The 21,280-nt window shown below is 45.7% G+C and overlaps 1 pseudogene across 1 annotated transcript; it reads right to left on the reverse strand.

Moving 5' to 3' along the window:
* Positions 1 to 122: 122 nt before the first annotated feature.
* LOC309813151 (glutathione S-transferase A2-like) lies at positions 123 to 6,827 on the reverse strand (annotated as a pseudogene). The gene is made up of 4 exons (XR_014296200.1): positions 6,747 to 6,827; positions 4,019 to 4,070; positions 2,677 to 2,809; positions 123 to 266 (listed from the first exon to the last, which is right to left on the reverse strand). The product of XR_014296200.1 is annotated as a glutathione S-transferase A2-like (transcript).
* Between the last annotated feature and the right edge of the window lie 14,453 nt (positions 6,828 to 21,280).

Raw genomic sequence — 21,280 nt, forward strand, 5'->3', positions numbered from 1 at the left:
TCAGGATGTTACATTAGTATTCAGGAATACTCACAGAGGTGAAGGTCAATGCCCCTGCAATGCCAGGCACTATTTTTCTTGGTCCTCTGATCTCAGTGCCAAAAATACTAAACAGTCCACTTACTTTTTCAAATGCAGGGAGGTAACGGTTTGTTGTTCTTTCTCAGATCAGGGTCACCTTGACATCCTTTTGATCAGGTGGGTTCACTGGTAAAAGCATGATCATCTCACCCAAATCTGTCACACCTTCTGAATACATATCAATCCTGAAAGACAAAATGACCAAATTGTCAAATGTCTCCTGCCTTAGATTTTATAGTTTAAGAATGGATAAGAGTGGGGCATCAGGAGGTGATGAAAGTAATTCTCCTCCACTGGGTGCATTTTTCTATGCCAGTCATTCAGTTATGAGTTTTATTAATTGTAACATTTCATTCTAGAACAAGCCATTAAGGTAGATATATGTCTAATATTTTGGTTATACACAAATCAAATATAGGGACAAAGCACACCGGTGACTCATCCAGAGTCAGAGGCAAGAGAGAAATGGGTGAATCACTACAGGTAACCACTGAAACCACACATAGGGTTTGCCATGTCTGTTGTGGTGTGTTCTGTGTACAGTGTGATGCATTAGTACCACCTCAGTCACGTCCAGAGAGAGTCCTGGCACTACGGTCCCAGTCACATCCCTCTCCCTGTCCCATCCTGTTACACCACCAGGACCATTTAGATGCCCAATATCAGTAGTTCCTCCAACTATTTCCCACAGAACGTGGCTCCACAACCCTCTCCACATACGGTTGCCTGGCTCTGGCCTTGTTTGCATTTCTCAAGACTCCACCCAAAATATATCGTGAGGGGACTTCCCTGGTGGTTCAGTGGTAAAGAATCCGCCTTACAATGCAGAGGGTGCGGTTTGATCCGTGGTCAGGGCACTAAGATCCCACATGTGGAGGGGCAACTAAGCCCGAGCGCCACAACTAGAGAGCCTGCATGCCGCAAACTACAGAGCTCACCGCTCTGGAACCTGTGCACCACAACTAGAGAGAGAAAACCTGCATGTCACAACGAAAGATTCTGTGTGCCACAACTAAGACCTGATGCAGCCAAAAATAAAATAAAATAAATAAATAAGTAATAAATAAATCTTAAAAAAAACCCCAAATATATCGTGAAATAGTTCAATTCTTCACACAGTTTCAACAATGTATATTCTGGGTGATTTTTTGTTTTTGTTCCAAACAGGGCTTCCTACAGGAGTTTTTTAAAGTAAACCTTTATTGAAATATTTTCACATGGCATCATTTTCATCCTTTAAATTATACTATCATTCTGAAACCATCCCCACATTCTAATTCCAGAACATTATTTTTATCATTTTATCCAAAAGGAAATCCAGTACCCTTGACAGTCACTCTCCAATTCTTCCACATTCCAGCCCCAGGTAACCACTCAACTACTTTCTATTTCTATGGATTTGAACATCTGGACATTTCATACATTTGGAATCATAGAGTATGTGGCCTTTTGTGTCTGGAGTTTTTCATTTAGTATTTTTCAAAGTTCATTCATGTTGTCACATGCATCAGTACTTGACTCTTGTTCATGGCTAAAAATCTTCCATTGTATGGATGTACCACCCTTTGTTCATCAATTCATCAGTTGCTGGACATTTTGTTTGCTTCCAGTTTTTGAATATTATGAACAACATTGCTATGCACTTTTGTGTACAAGTTTTAGTATGGATGTATTTTTGACTCTCCTGGGTATATACTTAGAAGTGGAATTGCTGAGTCATATGGTAACTATATGTTTAACTTTTTGAGTAACTGCTCACAGTTCATTACATGATTTTAATATCAGTCATGTGGCCCCATCACAACAGAGAACAAATTTCCCTCAAACACGCTTGTATTGAATAAATCTGGCTGCTTCGCCGCATAGCACAGGAAGATCAAATCAGTGCTTTGTGACAGCCTGGAGGGGTGGGATAGGGAGGGTGGGAGGGAGGGAGACGCAAGAGGGAAGGGGTATGGGAACAGATGTATATGTATAACTCATTCACTTTGTTATAAAGCAGAAACTAACACACCATTGTGAAACAATTATACTCCAATAAAGTTGTAAAAAAAAAAAATCTGGTTGCTTCAGACTTACAGTAAAATGTTCCAGATAATCCTGGCATCTTGAGGACCAGCCTTTGTTTACTCTGTCAAGTGGCCAGTCCATATAAAGGACTGATAAATTAGGTTCCTGGTCATCATTCTAAAATTTCTGAAACGTAAGAATCAATTCCTTTAGATCCTTCCCTTTCCAGTCTTTATCCTCTAGACACTCAGACACTTTGTCCCTTGTCTCTAGCTGTTGGTGGGTGTCCAGCCTGAGCTCCTGGAGTCATGGTTCCAGCATCCTCCTGGCTTTATAGTTCATCCGTGTTTGGAAACCTCTGTCACTGTACTATATCCATGGACCACATCCTCTTTCATAAGCTCTTGATTCCACTCCAAGTTCCACTCTTCCCTCATCCTCATAGGTCTCTACTCTACTCAGTTATACCCACTAAGGTCTATACTGCTGTCGGTCATGACCCCTGTGAGCACATCCTGCTCACTCAGGGAAGGACCTAGATCGTTCCTATTAATCATTAATGAAAGAGGAGAAAAAATACTGTACAGGTCTCTCTCTTTCATGTCTTTCCCATAGAGGTTGTATTTGGTGGCAATGTAGTTGAGGATGGCTCTGGTCTGCACCAGCTTCATCCCATCAATTTCAACCATGGGCACTTGCTGGAACATCAAACTCCCTTCTTTTGATTTATTTTTATTTATTTATTTATTTATTTTTATTTATGGCTGCGTAGGGTCTTCGTTGCCGCACGTGGGCTTCCCCTAGCTGTGGGCAGCGGGGGCTACTCTTCGTTGCAGTGCATGGGCTTCTCATTGTGGTGGCTTCTCTTGTTGAGGAGCACAGGCTCTAGGGCGTGTGGGCTTCAGTAGTTGCGGCGCATAGGTTCAGTAGTTGTGGCTCACAGGCTCTAGAGGACAGGCTCAGTAGTTGTGGTTCACGGGCTTAGTTGCTCCGCGGCATGCGGGATCTTCCCGGACCAGGGCTCGAACCCGTGTCTCCTGCATTGGCAGGCGGATTCTTAACCACTGCGCCACCAGGGAAGCCCAAACTCCCTTCTTTTGAAAGAAGAAAAGAAATAGAGTGAAGTATTCGATGAATTACACCCTTCTAGGATGAAAAAATGTTGAAATAACTGCAGATATAAAATGAAAGGCTAAAATGATCTGGTACATTTAAGCAGGGTGGCATTTTGGTTTTAGCTTCCTATAGTCCTTCTTTTTCCTATCAATCTGCCTTTTACTTTTGAACTTATTATTTCATTTCTCTTTTTATTTCCCATTCAGATACATGGGAGGTCCCTTTTAATTCTGTGTCAATTTATCTTCACGGATATTTTAGAAAGAAGTTGGAAGAAGCTGCAATAGGTTGCCATTTCAAGTGGGAAGTTCTCAAGTAAGTCTCACATCATATAAGGCAGGTTTTGAGAGATTTGTATGTGGAGGTCCCTTTCCCTGCTCACCAAGTCTGCAATATTGCTAGGATGTTACCTTGTCAAACTTGCCAGAGAAAAGAATTCAAGGCAACTGCTGGGCCTGTTTCTCCCCTCTTCTTTCTAATGCATTTGTTTTCCTTGGGCGGGAGGGCTGTGTGGCATCCTGAACTGATACAGTCACTCACGGTGCAGAAAGGCAGGGAGTGCACAGAGAGGGCATTCACAGGGCACCAGGGCTGGTTCCTTTAGCAAATACTCAGAGTTCCAGCCCTTCCTAGTCCTGAGTGAGCTGCAAGACCTGCTCAAGAAGCCCCACCCCTTACCTTTAACCATGCTTCTCCCTCTCCACTGACCCCACTCCCACCGTGCACACACATGGCATTGCTGGGGTTCAAACCTCAACTTATGACTTCTACTAGATCCTCCCATCAGAGGAATTTAATTTCTTGGTCTTACCATTTCTTAACTTATCCAAGTCTTCTGAAGTTTCCATAAATATCTCTTCAAACTGGAAAGCAGAAATAGTCAGTGAATTTTTATTATTTCATTCCACAGCATTACTGAGCATGCATTCCACAGCATTTTTGTTATTTCATTCCACAGCATGGCCTCTGTCTGGTGCAGACTATGGAGACTAGGATTTCTGAGTTTGGCAGGGTACACAGAGGACAGTGATCATGGCCACCTGGAAATTTAGATTAGAGCCACCAAGATAAAAGCATGGGTTGCAGCACATAACTGCTTATTTGGCAGCTTCAATTCACCTCCACACCGTCTCCACCTCTGTCAGTGATTAGGTAGTGATTTGGGAGGGGGATATCACTGGTGGGAAGAGACTGGGAAGTTCCTTAGTTATGGAGTTTTAATATCTCTGGAAAGCCCTTCTCTCCTTGTGGAATCAGGACAGGGTATTGGGTGTCCCCCAGCATGGGGTATCCATGGGGCCACTGACCCCCAAGATGCTGCCACCAGGGACCTCTGCTGTATATTACCTCCCTCCATTCAATTTTATATTTTGAAAAGGGGTCTTGATGGTGAAAAGTTTGAGAATTGGGGGTTTCTAACTTGCTCAGTGGAACAGTTTATTGTGCCTCTACATGATCCTATAGGGTCAGACTATACAGACAGTGAGGTGTGTGGGAAACAATTTATAAAGCACCCAGTTCAAAACAACATAAGGGATGGTGGGTGGTCAGTGTGGGAGGGTGGCCGAGGTAGGATAGGACTTGCTGGTGTGATGTTGCTTGTGAGACTGATGGAGATGGGGTTGTGAGGATCAGCCTCTGGGCCCAGAGAACCCAGAAGTCCTGACCAAGAGCCTCTGGTAAGCCTTGCCCCACACCCTCCTCAGTCAAGCTGAGCTGAAGAAGAGGAGGCCTGGGATCCTCTCAAGATCTCCCCCCTACTTCAGCCTCCTGTGCTGAACTCATCCTGCCTGGGGGCTCTGAACACATCCTTGAGCCCCAAAGCTGGACCACAGCGAAAACTGTGGGTTGCTGATTTATAGAAACTAAACAACCTAAACTGGCACTGTTTGAATTTTTATGTACTTGTTTCTTCATGAACTTGATAACGGACAAGGCTAACGTCCTGTGCATTCATGAAGCAATCGAGAAAGTGCAATCCCGAGGCTTAGGTAAACATGCTATTAGGAGGCTAAGAGAGCACACTAGAGGTTCCCTTTGCAGGACAACACCTCACCTGAAACCCTCCTTTACTGCTTGCTCTCCCCTGAGGGACCAGATCTCTGGAGTCTGTCCATGACCCCCTCCCCAGGAAACCCGCACAGAGTTGCTGTGTCCTTCTGACCTGAGTTAAGATGTGCTTTTCTCAGTGACACCTCTAGAGAGAAGCACTCAACAGAGTCCCACATGTGCTCCTGGGAATATGGCATTTTAACACTGTAAAATGCTTGGGTGTCCTCCTAGATGCTCCCACCCCTCTTTTAATCACCCACTTACTTGTCTGCATCCTCACTAGAGTGTAAGCTGCCTGAGGGCAGGGACTGTGTCTGTCTCATTCATTTCTGTATCCCCAGAACTTAGTACAGAGCCAGGTACTAAAGGTGTCCCCCCACCCAAGTCATTGCTGAGTGAATATATTAAATCTTTTTTTTTTTTTTTTTTTTTGCGGTACACGGGCCTCTCACTGTTGCGGCCTCTCCCATTGCGGAGCACAGGCTCCGGACGCACAGGCCCAGCTGCCATGGCTCACAGGCCCAGCCGCTCCACGGCATGTGGGATCTTCCCGGACCGGGGCACAAACCAGTGTCCCCTGCATCAGCAGGCGGACTCTCAACCACTGTGCCACCAGGGAAGCCCAATATATTAAATCTTTAACAGATGGTTTGTTACAGTTGGCTCATTCCCATATTTGTGATTATATCAACTTTAACTACATTTATTTTCTAATATTATATACATTTATCCTTTTATTGTGGAAATTTCTAGCAGGTACAAAAATAAAAGTACAGTGGTTCTCATACCCTTCATACCTCTTTAATAATTATCAGCTCAAGCCAATCTTGTGTCATCTATATGACCATCCACCCTCCCCTTCTTGTAAAAATGGAAGAAGATCCTAGATAGCATATCATTTCATCCTTATATACTTGATGCATATTTCTAAAACGTAAGAACTATTTTGAACATAAACACAATAATAAACCTAAAATCACACCTAAAATATTAACAATAGTTCTTTAATAACTTATGCTCAATCAACAATCAAGTTTCCACTTGTTGTATGTGTCACAAATAATATTTACAGTTTGTTGAAATGAAATCCAAATAAGCTTCACGCAACTGGATTAGTTGATGTTTCTTTTGTTTCCTTTTTTTATTTTATTTTATTTTTTTTATTAGTTTCTGCTTTATAACAAAGTGAATCAGTCATACATATACATCTGTTCCCACATCCCTTCCCTCATGCATCTCCCTCCCTCCCACCCTCCCCATTTTGTTTCCTTTAAAATTGAAAAAAAAAATTGTTTTCCTGCTCTTCCATGGGCAGGATCATTTACATATTCATTTGGTCAAATCAGTCCATTTCTTTTTTAATGTGCAGCTACTTTTATGTAATGAAAAATCATCCCCAGCTCCTCAAGTGTGGAAGCCTCCTACCTTATACGAGAAAAGCACTTTGAGAGTCAATTTAGATCCAAGTTAAGAGGACCTATCTCCACTCCAGCTGCAGCCAGGAGCCACCGGATGGCCACCATCCTGCCTCATGCGTTGACATAGTGAACCTTGGGCTTTCCTGCCATGATAGCAGTCCCTCAGTTACCGTGAAGCTGGATGAATCAGACCACAGAAGCAAACTGCACTTTATAATGTATGTTCGAATGGAAGGGTTAGTGTCTGCCTTCTTCATGGCGGCATTGGAGGGGTCCCATGTGGTCCTTCCTTGGACCAAATTCTCACCTATCAGTGGGCATCATTGTGAAATTGCACCAAACCAAGCCTCAGATTGCATCTGTCCTCACTCTGAGGACATAAACAGAGCAGCTTTGTTCTTACATAGCTGTCACCTTGGGCCTGTGAGGGGCTTTGAAACCAGAAAACTTCACTTACAGAGAGGGGCAGGGAGCAGTGTCAGTCTTTGGCTGCCATTATACACTTGTTCAAAAACATTAACTGGGGCTGAATCCTGGTTTGACTGTCTCCAAACCTTTCTAAATTCTCTCCACAGAAGAGGCAGCTCATTCCTTTTTTTCTATTGGAATTCTGTATTTTTTCACTGCTGGGTGAATTTTATTTTACCATCTAGAGAAAGAGATGTTAGTACATTACCTTTATAGTATATGGAAAGGAACTAACATATGTTTAGTGTCTACCACATAGCGGGCATTTCTCATTTTTATCCTCATTTCATGTTCATAAAAATTACTTGAGGTAAATTCTGTTATTATTCTAAGTTTACAGTTGAGGATTTTGATGTCTCTAGAGATTAAGCGACTAGCCTAAAACAAGTGGGGAACCTATTCAAATGCACTTTTATTTGACACCAATGTCTTGGAACTTCTCCATACCAGTGTTTGCCAACTATGGGTTCTGGCCCATTGTGGACTGTGAAATCAACACAGCGGGTTCTAATTACCATTTTTCAATTGCAATATAATAGTAAATACCAGGGTGTATCATACATAGTAAGGCTAAGTACTTTTTGCTAAAACTTTCATTTCAGTTATAGTTATGTTGTGTGTGAGTGTCTGTAACAGAGAAGACCAAGCCTGGCCCAGGCTCGGAATGCAAACCCATGGGTCAAAATATCCGTGTTAACAAAAATTGGGCAAGCTGGAAACTGTTTGGTGAGCCAACATAGATTGTGAAAGAATTCACAGAAATATTAGCAACGAGAGAAAAGAGAGTTTTTATTTACTTTCCAAGGGAGGAAAGGGGCCAGACACATAGAGTGGCATCGGCACCGAAGGGTGGGAGTTTGAGTCTTTTATTGGGCTTCAGAGGGCAAGGTGCTGGAAAAGGGGGTGGGTTTATGTCTATTCTGGCCCACAGCAGTACCCAGGCTGGCTGAGTCTCTACAGGATGTGGTTTTTTGGAGAATAGACTTGCAGTCTTCAGTAATTTCCCAGTTCTTGGGTGTCTGGAAGAGATTTATAGTGGCCCTTGACGGGCACTACTCTATTGTGAACAATGTTAGATGGGTTTACAGAAACCAAAACCCCAAACCAGGGACTTCCCTGGCTGTCCAGTGGTTAAGGCTTCACCTTCCAATGCAGGGGGTGCAGGTTCTATCCCTGGTTGGGGAGCTAAGATCCCACATGCCTGCCGGCCAAAAAACCAAAACATAAAACAGAAGCAATATTGTAACAAATTCAATAAAGGCTTTAAAAATGGTCCACATTAAAAAAATATATTTAAAAAAGAAACAAAACAAAGTCTTGACTGAGGAAAGCAAGCAGACGTAATATTTTAATCCAAGCTCCTCTCATTATTTTGAAATATTGTTTCCTTAACTGTAACCCAGACCCCTAATCTTCATCTGCAACGTTAAGGGCTGGTGCTGGGACTCTCTACTGATTTTACCTTAAAATCAAATTAAACTGTAGAAGCAACACACTTCATAAAACTGGTACTTCTTTAACTTTTTGATTATTCAGATATTATCAAATATATATATATATATGGCTTGTATAAATACTTAATAAAAATAAAGATTAAATATATACATCAATTTCAGCTTTTTTTCCCATTTGGGAAAAAATACCGCTGAAAAATTCAATTTCCTTTCTCACTGAATTGCCAACAGGGATAGAATGGGTCTTCTTGCCTCTGCTAACCTCTAGTGGTGTCAGCAATTGTGGTTAAAAAGAACAGAAAATGCAGGTGGAAATGGAAGGGGAAAAAAAGGACACGCTCCTTGTGGAATGCATGGAAATCCCAAACACGTTTTAGTTAGAACTGCAATTTAGACCACTGACATGTAAACTCATTGATTGCTGGTGGTTAAATACCGTTTCCTCTCAAACAAAAAGTTGCCATAGGTGCAAAAATAACAACCATGTCATTACCACATTTTACCTGGAAAGCAACTAGAGTAAAGAATCTCAACCTAAATTTGCAACCCAGGAACTGCCTAAATCAGAGCTGAATTCAGGGCAGACCAGTAACAGATGTTACATGGAAGCAGCCCTGGTTTATATCGTAAGTGCGGTTCACATCCCGTTCTCTGGAGTTGTTACTGGATAAGGGTATGGATCCAAGGACAACAGTTATGAAGAGGTAATCAAGGCCGCCAGGGAGGTGGAGTGGTGATGCATTTTGTTCCAGGCACTATCTATATGGCGTTGCGAGGACCAATACCCTCATTCTACAGGGAAGGAGACAGAGGCTCAGAAAGATAAAACTTGCTTCGTCACCGAGCTGCCAGAGCCAGACGCCAGGTCTTTCTGATGCCAGTTTCACCATATGCCTCTCACCCTCAGTGGAAGAAAGGAAGCAAACCATGAACTGGGGTTTGAAACATGTACCAAAGCCACCGCCACCAGGACCATGTGAGGGTCTCAAATATAAAGCAGGCAGAGATAGAGCCGGGAGGTGGACAGGGCAGCCCAGGACTTTGACTCCTGAGTAGATAAAATACAGGACACAGGCAACATTTCGGACATACTTGTACCAAAAAACTATTGGTTGCTTAACTGAAATGCAAATTTAACTGGCATCTTGGACTTTTATTGGCTAAATCTACAACCCTACTCCTGGGTACCTTTTGTGTCTGGTTAGTTTGAGTCGGAGGCAGGGTCTTGGAATTGTCCTTAATACGCAAATGCTTGATGATGCCTATGGTATAGACAGCAAACAGGGGATGAAAGAAGATAGAACATTCTCACACCTGGTGAGGGTCATATTCTACGTGGGGTGCCAAGACTGTGTTTGTTTGGAAAGATGAGTAAGAATACAAGGCCGTGTCTAAAACGTCAGTGGGCACGTAGATACATGAGATCTTGTTAAGATGCAGATTCTGATTCAGCAGGTCTGGGGCCAGGCCTGAGACTCTGCCTTTCAGCTCCTAGGGGCTCCCCACGCTGCTGGTCTGGGGCCGCACTTGAGGGATAAGCGTGTACCATGTGAGTAGTTCAGACCTGAGTGGTCTCCAGATGGAACCATCCACGCCACGATGGGTAGGAGACACTGGGGCCCGCAGCTGAAGTCTCAAGAATCGGGGTTTCAGACACAGCGTTCTGCCTTGATTACAGTCAGGCTGTTGGTCTTTTTTTTTTTTTTTTTTTTTTTTGTGATACGTGGGCCTCTCACTGTTGTGGCCTCTCCCATGGCAGAGCACAGGCTCCGGACACGCCAGCTCAGCGGCCATGGCTCATGGGCCCAGCCACTCCACGGCATGTGGGATCTTCGCGGACCAGGGCACGAACCCGTGTCCCCTGCATCGGCAGGCGGACTCTCAACCACTGCGCCACCAGGGAAGCCCAGGCTGTTGGTCTTAATCTTTTGCTTTGGGCAAAAGACACACAAGGCACTGTTCAGCCAGAATTGTTGACCTGGTGGTGTTATCTCTTTTCTATCAGCGATGTCTGCAGTGTTCTGACACATGGGGCAGAACATTTATTTTCCAGCGGATACCCGTGTTAAAGGATGCAGAGATCTCATTTCATCTTTCTGTCACTAGAGTAAAGTACCCCCTTCCCCACAATCCCACTTTTCAATGCTTAATTCTTGTTGAATTACAGAGAGCAGGACTGAACTGTGGGCCCAGACCTAGAGAGACTCCTAAGGGGCAAACCCCAACTGCAGGAGGGCCAGGCAGGCATTTGAGAGGAGACAGGCATCCCTGCCCTGGACCAGCCACCATGCTGCCACCAGATGTATCTCTGTTGTGGATTTCTAGGCCTCCTAGCTCATATTTGGCTGACTTGGAGGCAGATGTCATCTTCAGGGTCATCAGCACAAACCTCTACTCCCCGTTGCAGGTTTGGAAGGAGAGAAAAACTGAGATTTACGGAGGAGGGTCTGCTATGCACCAAGCATTGAGCCTAAATCCACCACTGGATTCACAAACTCGCCTGATTTTTAATTTTTGTTCAATTCATTTCATGTGTGTGAATACACATCTGTCTTTAGTGTTTATAGACAAACTGGACACTGCAAGGGTATATTTTGCTTTTCTTGATGTGGATTCCCTGATTAAACAGAAGATGATTTTGGAAATTGTTCAGGTAGGGGATAATCCTTCACATGAAAAAGGCTTTGTAATTCCATTCCCCACGAGAGACTAGGGCTGCCCCTCCCTTTTGGCGGATCATAGAGAGAGGTCTGAAGATGGGCAACACAGCAGGAAAGAGGCAGTACTGTCTTGTAATAAGGAAGAACAAATCTGACTCCATATTAGATCTGGTCCTTTTCCTGTGCTTAGTCATGCTGGCTCTGCACCTTTTGTAAAAGACTGTTGCCTGTAGGCTGAAATACACAGAAGAGCCCGTTCTCAAGACTCTGACCTTTGAAAGTATGGCACTTTTCCATACATACAGAGATAAAAAGTTACAGAACAGAGAACAATATTTGTCTTGTTGGAGATGTATAAGAACACTGTGAACAGACCTACATGGACAGCTGCAAGAACAAAGGCTTTGCATCCCTGCTGGGGACTGGCCAGCACCAAGAAGTCTGCAGCCACCAGCCACACCTCTCCCCTTTCGGTATAAAAGAAGCCTGAATTCTAACTCAGGTAAGATGGTTCTTTGGGACACTAGTCCACCATCTTCTGGTCTGCTGGCTTTCTGAATAAAGTCTCTATTCCTTGTCCCAACACCTCATCTCTCGATTTATTGGCCTGTTGTGTAGTGAGCAATATGAGCTTGGACTCAGTAACGGTAACACCACCACCACTTCCAGGGAAGTGAAAGTGAATCACCCACCCCTCTCTTCCCACCCTGGGCCACCGGTCTAGAGGACCTGCTTATTAGAAGGCCCTCACCAGAGGCTAGGCCAAGCAAGGAGGTCCCTGCAGGGCTGGACTCAATGCCATCAGAGGTCATGCTGGGAAATGAGATGGAATACTCTCTCCCCAACCATTTCTGGATCTTTTTAAAGCCTTGTGTTTTATAATCATTTTTTATTAACTTTGGAAGAAGAAGGTGCCTTGGCCCTGGCAGGCAAGCCTAACTTCTTCCCCTCATCTGGGTCCTGGCTCTGGGAATCTCAGTCCTCAGGCTTCTCAGGGCCTCAATTTCCTCACCTGTGCAAACTCAAATGATCATATGTCTCTTGGAATGTTGTTGAAAGGATTAAATCATATAATAGATATAGAGTACCTGGAAGAGAGCCTGGTCCATAGAATATGCCTGGTAAATGTCACTTTTTTCTCATGACCTTTGTCTAAAGCAATCTCTAATCTCAATGTTGTGTAGTTACAGCATGAGGGACCCTTGATCCCTGATATATCCATACCTATTTCCTGATACCTGAAATTCCTTTTTGAAGGGACAAAGCTTTCCCTACAGTTAAATATGAGACATAAAGGACAAACCGTAGAGAGAGGTTGCATAAATCCGAGAACTAATTGTGAAGGGGAAGAGGGCTGTGGTTAGAGAATCCGGAAAGAACAGGATCCCAGTCGGCTTCTTGGGCAAGGACGGTATGTACAGGGTCCTCCAGCCCAGGGTCTGTCAGCTCTGCAGGTCCTGAAACACCTCTGTGTAAAGTGCCTTTGGAGGTAACACAACAGGAGGGAGCTTACTTCGTTAAAAACAAACGAGACAGCGTGTGAAATTGTGTCACATGTTGCAACGTGGATGAACCTAGGGAACATTATGCTAAGTGAAATACACCAGATGCAAAAGGACAAACATTGTATGATTCCAATTTTTACCAAACCAAACTTGGGTCCACTTGCCTGCTCGCGGCAAAGCCAACCTACTGATGCTGGGTTGTGGTGAAGGAAAGTGCAGCGTTTATTATAAGGCGCCAGACAAGGAGCCCTACTCCGTGATGGGTTTCAGGGAGGCTTTTTTTTTTTCCCCCCGGTATGCGGGCCTCTCACTGTTGTGGCCCCTCCCATAGCGGAGCACAGGCTCCGGATGTTCAGGCTCAGCGGCCATGGCTCACGGGCCCAGCTGCTCCGTGGCATGTGGGATCTTCCCGGACAGGGACACGAACCCATGTCCCCTGCATCAGCAGGCGGACTCTCAACCACTGCGCCACCAGGGAAGCCCCAGGGAGGCATTTTTAAAGGCCAGATGAGGGAGGGGTGTCCCAAGGTATGTGATCAACTCGTGTACAATTCTCTGATTGGTTGATGGCAAGGTAATGGTGTCACAGGGGTTAATTAACATTATCAATCCTGAGGCTCCAGTAGGTCTGGGTGTTAAGTGCTCATGGTCATCAGGGAGTTAACTTCTTCCATTTGGTGGGGGCTTTAGCATCTGTAAAACAACTCAGGAAAAATGCATCAGAAACTGTTAGCTAGGTATTTCAGAGAGGAACTAAAGCAGAGGACCTGGGGGAAGGGGCCTGTCCCTGGAAGTCCCCATAGAGTTCCGCGCAGTTACACACTACAATGATGTACCTAGAATAGGCAAATTCATGGAGATAGAAAACAGAATAGAGGTCACGAGGGGCTGGGGTAAGGGAGATGGGGAGTTATTATTTAATGGGTACACAGTTTCAGTTTGGGATGATTAAAAATTTCTGGAGATGGATAATGGTGATGGTTGCACTACAGTGTAAATGTGTTTTGTGCCACTGAAATGTACACTTAAAAATGGTTAAAACAGTACATTTTAAGTCATGCATATTTTACCACAATAAAACACACATAAGAGACATATATACAAACCAGAGATATCTGTTATTTTACAAGAAGAAAATAATTTCCAGGAGGACCAGAATGCTCCTGACACACCAACACACCCTTAACCTGCCAACACACCCTTAATCCTGGAGAAAAATCTACAGGGGAAGCTGTGATGGACTTAGAGAATGAACTTATGGTTACCAGGAGGGGAAGGGTGGAGGGAAGGGATAGTTAGGGAGTTTGGGATTGACATGTACACACTGCTATTAAAAACGGATAACCAGCAAGGACCTGCTGTAGGAACTCTGCTCAATGCTATGTTGGCAGCCCGGATGGGAGGGGAGTTATGGGGAGAATGGATACGTGTATATGTATGGCTGAGTCGCTTTGCAAGTGCACAGCATTGTTAATTGGCTATACTCCAATATAAAATTTAAAAAGTAAAAAAAAAAAAAAGAGAGAGGCTGTGATGAACACAGAACCGTTGCTAGGAAAGTGAGGTGATGTTGAAAGCTGACTTGACTCATGAGACTATTAACTCAGGATCCACCATCAGTGCCCCCAGGGCAACTTCCCAACCTTTCACAAACTGGCAGAGAGAAGAATTGGTAATACTTGTAAGCCCCAGGGGCAATCTACCAGACTGCTCCAGCTGCAACCCCTCCAGGACACACAGGTGGGAAAGCTCTGCGTTAGGGGGCCCGGAATATTCATGTTCAAGTACTAGAACAGTCTGCAAATTCCTGCCCTTTGGGAAAACTGCCAGTTGAATTACAGCTTACTTTTGCATGAAATCCTATTTTCTTGAGCTCATACCTCAAAGTCCTTAACTGATTTAGGGTCTTCTGAGATTTCCCCAGCAGGAACAGCAATCAACCTGAACAGGGAAAATTGGGGGGTGAAGGTAGTGTTCTAAAGCTTGAGTGAGATGCTGCTTGCACAACTATCTAAATTTACTAAACATTATTGAACACTTTATAATATATCAATTATCCCTCAGTGATGCTGCTTCAAGCATAGCAACGTGGCATTTGTATAAACAAAACCAAAAAAATATTGAGTTGTAAAGGTAAGATTTGTCCCCTTTATTATTGTTTTACTTCAGTAAATAGTTTTATCCAAAAAACAATGCATCAAGTTCCAATAGTGTAATAATCCGAAAGAAAAAAGTCCACCCTTACAAGATTTGGGGAGGATCCAATAGATATTGGATGGGAATGGGCTTGGGGCAAAAAATGAAATACACTAATCACAGCATTATAATGGCTGCTGAGGGCTATGAATAGAAACACCAGGTCCAAGTTCGCTGCGAAAGATCTATTGTAAGCAGCTTTTGGCAGGAAAGAGCTCTTTGCGGGAAAAAGCTCTTTGCAGTAGGCCCCTTTTGTCCTGACAGTAACCTTACCCTAGGCACCCTCATGTTTTACTCATCTCCTGCCCTTGCACACCTTTCAAATTTTTGATCACACAATACCTTGCCTAACCTGTTGGTTCTTTCCATAGATTAAGGAAGTAGAAATGAAGAAAGAGTAATTAACAGATGACCAGATCTCTTCCCTAGCTTCCTCTTCAGTAGTCTTTTGAACAAACTGTGTGAACAAGAAAACATCTAAAGAAAAATCTTGAGAAGTCGACAAGGCTGCACACAAGCCTCCACACAGTGGGGGATGGCGACGACTCCGACCCCCCATCTCAGTGATTAACTGAGATTACTTCCCTTTTTCCCTTTAAAGACTTTCATGGCCAAGCAGAATATTTGGAGGTGGTTTTGGGGGGACATTGAGTCTACCATCTCCCCAGGTTGCTGGCATTCTGATTTTTTGTTTAAACATATATTTATTTATTTATTTATTTATCTAGGCTGCGCCAGGTCTCAGTTGTGGCATGCGGGGTCTTTCAGTTGCAGCACACAGGCTTCTTAGTTGCAGCACGTGAACTCCTAGTTGTGGCATGCATGTGGGATCCAGATCCCTGACCAGGGGTGGAACCCGGGCCCCCTGCATTGGGAGCACAGAGTCTTACCCACTGGACCACCAGGAAAGTCCCTGGCATTCTGATTAAAGCAACTTTCCTTTCTACCAACATTTGCCTCTCTCAAGTAATGATTTTTGAGTGGCGAGCAGCGGACTTGATTCAGTAACACTATTTCTTACCTATCTTCAGTCTCCCAAACTGAACACCAGGCCCCTGACAAATATATTGAGAAGACCATGGGTCCCAACTTCGGGATCCAAGTTCTGGTTGGGCCACTCGTTAGCCTGTGATCTTAGACAAATGTGGCTCCTCTCTCTAGTTTGTCCCATCCCTAAAACCAGAATGTAATCCATGCTGGCCGCACACCACAGTGGGAGCTTAGCCTGTGGGGTAAGGGGCCTGCTGAGCCTCACTTTCCCTCTCTGTAAACTGGGGAGCTGTGGGCCTGTGGGGTTCTGTCTGCCCAGCACCTCTCCTTTTTCTCTGGGTAACACCAGCTCCACTCCTCTGAGGAAACTCTCTTGCCCCCTCCACCTGGTTCCGCTGTGGCTGTAGCTGTGCCCCAGGACCACCCTGGTGAAGGATAAGCCAACCACAGAACAAGGAAGAGACTGAGGCCAACATGCAATGAGATGTGGGCGGTCCCGATGACTTGAAGTCCCTGAATTCACACTTGCTCTTTCAAACATATGTGCAAACAAACCCCTTCCTTCTTTAAAAGCAATAACCACAACTTGCAAACCACCCTCCACTCCCCCACCCAAAAAATAAAAAACGGAAACCAAAAGCCAACCCCTCTCTCCCAATTTTGCTTCAGGCTGGTGACCAAGTGGGAGCGACCATCTCTGACCTGTTCTTAACTTTCCTCTCTCTGGCCCTGTGTTGAGAAGCTCATACAGCAAACACGTGATTTGATGTCCAGGGTAGAGTTCAAAGGGATGATTAAATATCAACATCAGGTTAGGAGGGGCCATTACGGGGCCCCTGCCTAGGTTTTAATTCTTTGTATGCTGAGGCCCAAAACAAACAAACAAAAATAGGCTTTAACTGAAATAGGGGAGATTCATAGTCACCTGGAAGAAAAATTCTCATTTGTCAAGAGTTCCAAACTCCCGAAATGGGAGAGCAAGGCTGGTACCAGGAGCTCCATCCCAGCATCTCCTGGAAGAGAGGACCAGGACCCACAAGGCCCCGCCCTCCATCTCAGTGGGCAGTTTGAGCTGACAGCCTTCACTTGCCCTTCTCTTTCTGTCCAAAGCTGACTCCCCGGTGTTGGAAGAGGAAAAGTGGGACCTTGAATGTTGCTGGGGGCCATTGGGATCTCTGAGGCTCACTTCCTTGGGCACCCAGAGTTACCCTACTAGCTTGTGTAGCAGGTCCTGGGCCCAAAGAGAACCCTATAGGGAAGGACGAAGCAATTAGGACTCTTATAGTAAAGACAGCAAGTTGCACTTAATGGGATTATCGGGCAAAGAAAACTGCTGGGGCTTTAGGGAGCTGTGCCTTTGCCAGTGCCTTTGGGGTGCGTGCCAGGCTGGGGTCAGACCTAGGGCTTGTGTTCAAAACCCATGAAGCAGAACAAGGCAAATATGGCTTAGAGCTTTGGGAACTCAACCACGAGGTGCTCGGCTTCTCAAGGGAGGCGCTGGGGCAAGGAGTGAGGGAGGACTCAGGAAGTGGTTGGTTTTGAAAACAATCCAAGGAGGAAAGGATTTTATCTTTCACTGTAAAAGCCTTCCAAACTGTTTGAATTGTTTATCAAGACTATGCAATGATACTGAAAAGAAACTGGTTTATAGTTTTGAATCATCTCCAAACAATTTTTTTCTTTTTCGACTTAATTTCTATCAGGTCAGATTCTTGGCTTTGGTGAAAGTCAGAGGAAAAAGTCATCCCACACCGAGTGGGCCGGGTTTCCTCTGAGACACCATCCCCATGGCTGTGCAGGTGGGGGATGAGATGGGGCTGTTTGCTAAATGCAATCCCCAGGCTGGGCTTTGACTGACTGGAGCTCAGGCCTTACTGGGCAAGGGGTGCTGACTGGCCTGGGTTGTCATAACTGATGATCAGTCCATCCGTCCTCTGAATGGGGAGGAGGAATTGATGGGACAGGGTATAGCATAAGGAAGGCCATGCCCCACGGTGGTCCTGAAGAAGCAGCATGAAGTCTGGTGGGTCATTAAGTCATTTCACAAGTAAGGCCATGAACCTGGATATATGCTCAGAAACTGATCCAGTGCGTAGCCTGGGCGGGACGTACCAGCAGCAGCTTAGAGTGGTAAAGTTGTGGACCCCAAGCCATTGGCAGGGGCCCTGCTCCAGACCAGAGAACCCCCCTCCAGGAGGAGCCACAGCTGGGTCTGGAACATCACCCTGAATAGCTCTCCATCCCTCACCAAACAGACCCCTGACGGGGGCCGAGTTCCAAATTTCACAGCTTTAGAACATAATATTTACCCTTAAAGAGTGTATATCAAAGGCTAGGGAATCTTTGGGTCAATTTGTGTAAATATTCTTCAGTTATATCTAATCACAGTGTTACTTGGAATTGTTCGACCAAAGCAAAACCTAGCCTCAGGTGTCTCTGTTAAGTGGAATAGGGTTGTCTTAATTGTCCAAGTTTTTTTCAGGGCTGCAAAATGATGTTTCCCGGACGCTCTCTATCTCCCCTGCTTCCTCTTAGGATTTACTGGTGTCAGCCATTATCTTACTCCTGATTTGTCATTGCCACTTTTTTTCTATCCCAAATACTCAGCATCCCTGTGGGTGTCGGAGAGATCCTGCGGCCTGAAATCTCTCCTCACTCTTCCCTCGATGGTCCTGGTCTTGATGCAGACAGCAAGAACAGTGCCCTCTGCAGGCCACTGCTGGAAATACATCAGCCTCCTCTATTTACACAGAACAGTGATTTCGTAATCACTGAAACCATCAACCACAGTTGACGAGCTTAAAAAAATTTTCATACATCAGAATATTTTTCTTTAATAAATTTATTTATTTATATTTGGCTGCATTGGGTCTTTGTTGCTGCGTGCGGGCTTTCTCTAGTTGTGCTGAGCAGGGTCTACCCTTGGTTGCGGTGCACGGGCTTCTCACTGCAGTGGCTTCTCTTGTTGCAGAGCCCGGGCTCTAGGCTCACGGGCTCTAGAGCGCAGGCTCAGGAGTTGTGGCGCACAGGCTTAGCTGCTCCGCGGCACGTGGGATCTTCCCGGGCCAGGGATCGAACCCATGTCCCCTGTGCTGGCAGGCGGATTCTTAACCACTGCACCACCACTGCACCTCAATGATTCTTCAATAAGAAAATTTCACTAATGAGAAACAGGTCAGCAATTGTATTACCCTTCTCAGGAATACCCAGGAAATGTGTATTGAGGATTAACTTGGAGTCAACACTCTGGGCCTCACAAGCTGACAATCTCAGCTTCTCCCTCTCATGACAAAGTTTCAGTTTTTCTTAAAGGTTGTGACTACTCTTGAGACCCTGATTTTACTGTTTCACATTTCAGGCATTTAAAACAAGAGTCAGCAACATCCCTACAATTAAGAAGTTCCTGCAGCCTGGGAGCCAGAGGAAGCTGCCCCCCGGATAGCCACTATGTTGAAGTTGTCAGGAACATTTTGCAGTTCTAAAGGCAGCAGGCTTACAATGGCAAATTAATAAACCAATTGCAGCATCGGCTTATGTCGCCAAGCAACTGTAGATTCTAGGAGTAAAGCGTATATTCTAGGAGTAAAGTGTAGATTCTAGGAGTAAAGTGTCTGAAAAGAACAAAACCATATTGCCATCTGCAGCAAATGCCAATTAAATGCAATATAAAACCAGACCCTGCCCCCTAGAATTCACCTTCTGCTGACCCGTCCCCAGGAGCCTGGCACCTCCATGCATCGCCCCGCCCCCCAGGCAGCTGGTCCAGAGTGTCAGGTGTTCCTTCGGGCACCCAGTCTGCCAAAGCCCCTCTGAGTGGCTTAGGCTGGGTCCCAGGCTCATTAGGCGCTGCAGCTCCTCCTCTGTCAGACACCAGAGCCCCACACCCGTCCAGCTCCCCCTTTTGTCCCAGACACTGGAGGACCCACGAAGGTGTGCACTTTTACCCCGTTGGCTCAGCTGCTGTAAGCCGGTGAGCCTTGTGGGTCCCCTCTGCTCCGGCTCCTGGCCTCACGGGTCCTACCTAGTTCATTCCTGAACGCTCAAAACACCGACGTCTTTGAGGACAACGATCCGCTGCCTGACCGCCTGCTCTTTTACCGGAGTCCAGTGGCTCGTGAAGATGGGAGGGTGGAGGGTGTTGGGTCTGGACCCAAAAGCTGGGGGACTACACCTGTGCAGGATGGGGAAGGGGAGCTTGTTTCCAACGTGGGAAGTGAACTGCACAATTGAAGGTCACGTGACCGTGAGCAGAAAGACGTGGGAACCTGTCTTCAGAGGAAGCAGCTTGGCCTGTCATATTTATTTTCTCTAATCCTCCAATTCAGTGCAGAAGCCAACTTCCTCCCTGGTTGTTTTCTCAAAGAGCCAGCCTTGAGGGCCCTCTTGTGTCTAAGAGAATTAAAACTCCCAAAGCACTGTTTGCGCTATGGCTTACAGTCTACACAGCAGGTCCTTGAGTAATAGTATCAGGCAGTGGCCCTGGGTAGTAAAATCCCAGCCAAATGGTCTTATAACAGCTCAAATTTCCTGCCATCCCATAAAATTCAATGATAGAGACCCCTCGGTGTTATCAAGCCAATGTCTGGTTCCCACGTGTAAATTAATCTCCAAATGAGTGTAAAGCATTTCCCCTCCGTGAAGAGTTGGAAGGAGTAATCCAAAAGACCACCCTCGCTCAGAAACCAACTGCAGGTTCAGGGAGTGTCCCCCAAACACCCTCAGGTCTGATAATCTGCTGGAAGTACTCAAAGAACTCACAGAAAACGGTCATACTCACGGCTTCGGTTCATTACATGGAGAGGATACAGATAAAAATCGGCCCAGGGGGCTTCCCTGGTGGCACAGTGTTGAGAGTCCGCCTGCCGATGCAGGGGACACAGGTTCGTGCCCCGGTCTGGGAAGATCCCACGTGCCGCGGAGCGGCTGGGCACGTGAGCCATGGCCGCTGAGCCTGCGCGTCCAGAGCCTGTGCTCCGCAACGGGAGAGGCCACAACAGTGAGAGGCCCGCGTACCACACACACACACACAAATCGGCCCAGGGAAGAGATGCACGGGGCAGAGTCCAGGAGTGTTCCAGGCTCGGAGCTCCCAGAGGTCTTCATCCTGCAGAGCCACGGACAGCGCTAACTCCTCCTGACAAGCACGTGTGACAACAGAATTCTGTCACTGGGGAAGCCCACCCGCGTCTGAGTCCAGAATTTTACAGGAGTGCCATCGCGTGGGCATGACTGACCGCCCACGTGGCTGATCTGTCTCCAGCCCCCCCCCCCAGAGTGGAGCTGACACCACATGACCCGGAGCCCCTGCCCAACATCACATTGGTGGTGCG

The sequence above is a fragment of the Mesoplodon mirus genome, assembly GCF_964341445.2.
Source record: "Mesoplodon mirus genome assembly, chromosome: 12".
Classification (NCBI taxonomy): Eukaryota; Metazoa; Chordata; class Mammalia; order Artiodactyla; family Ziphiidae; genus Mesoplodon; species Mesoplodon mirus.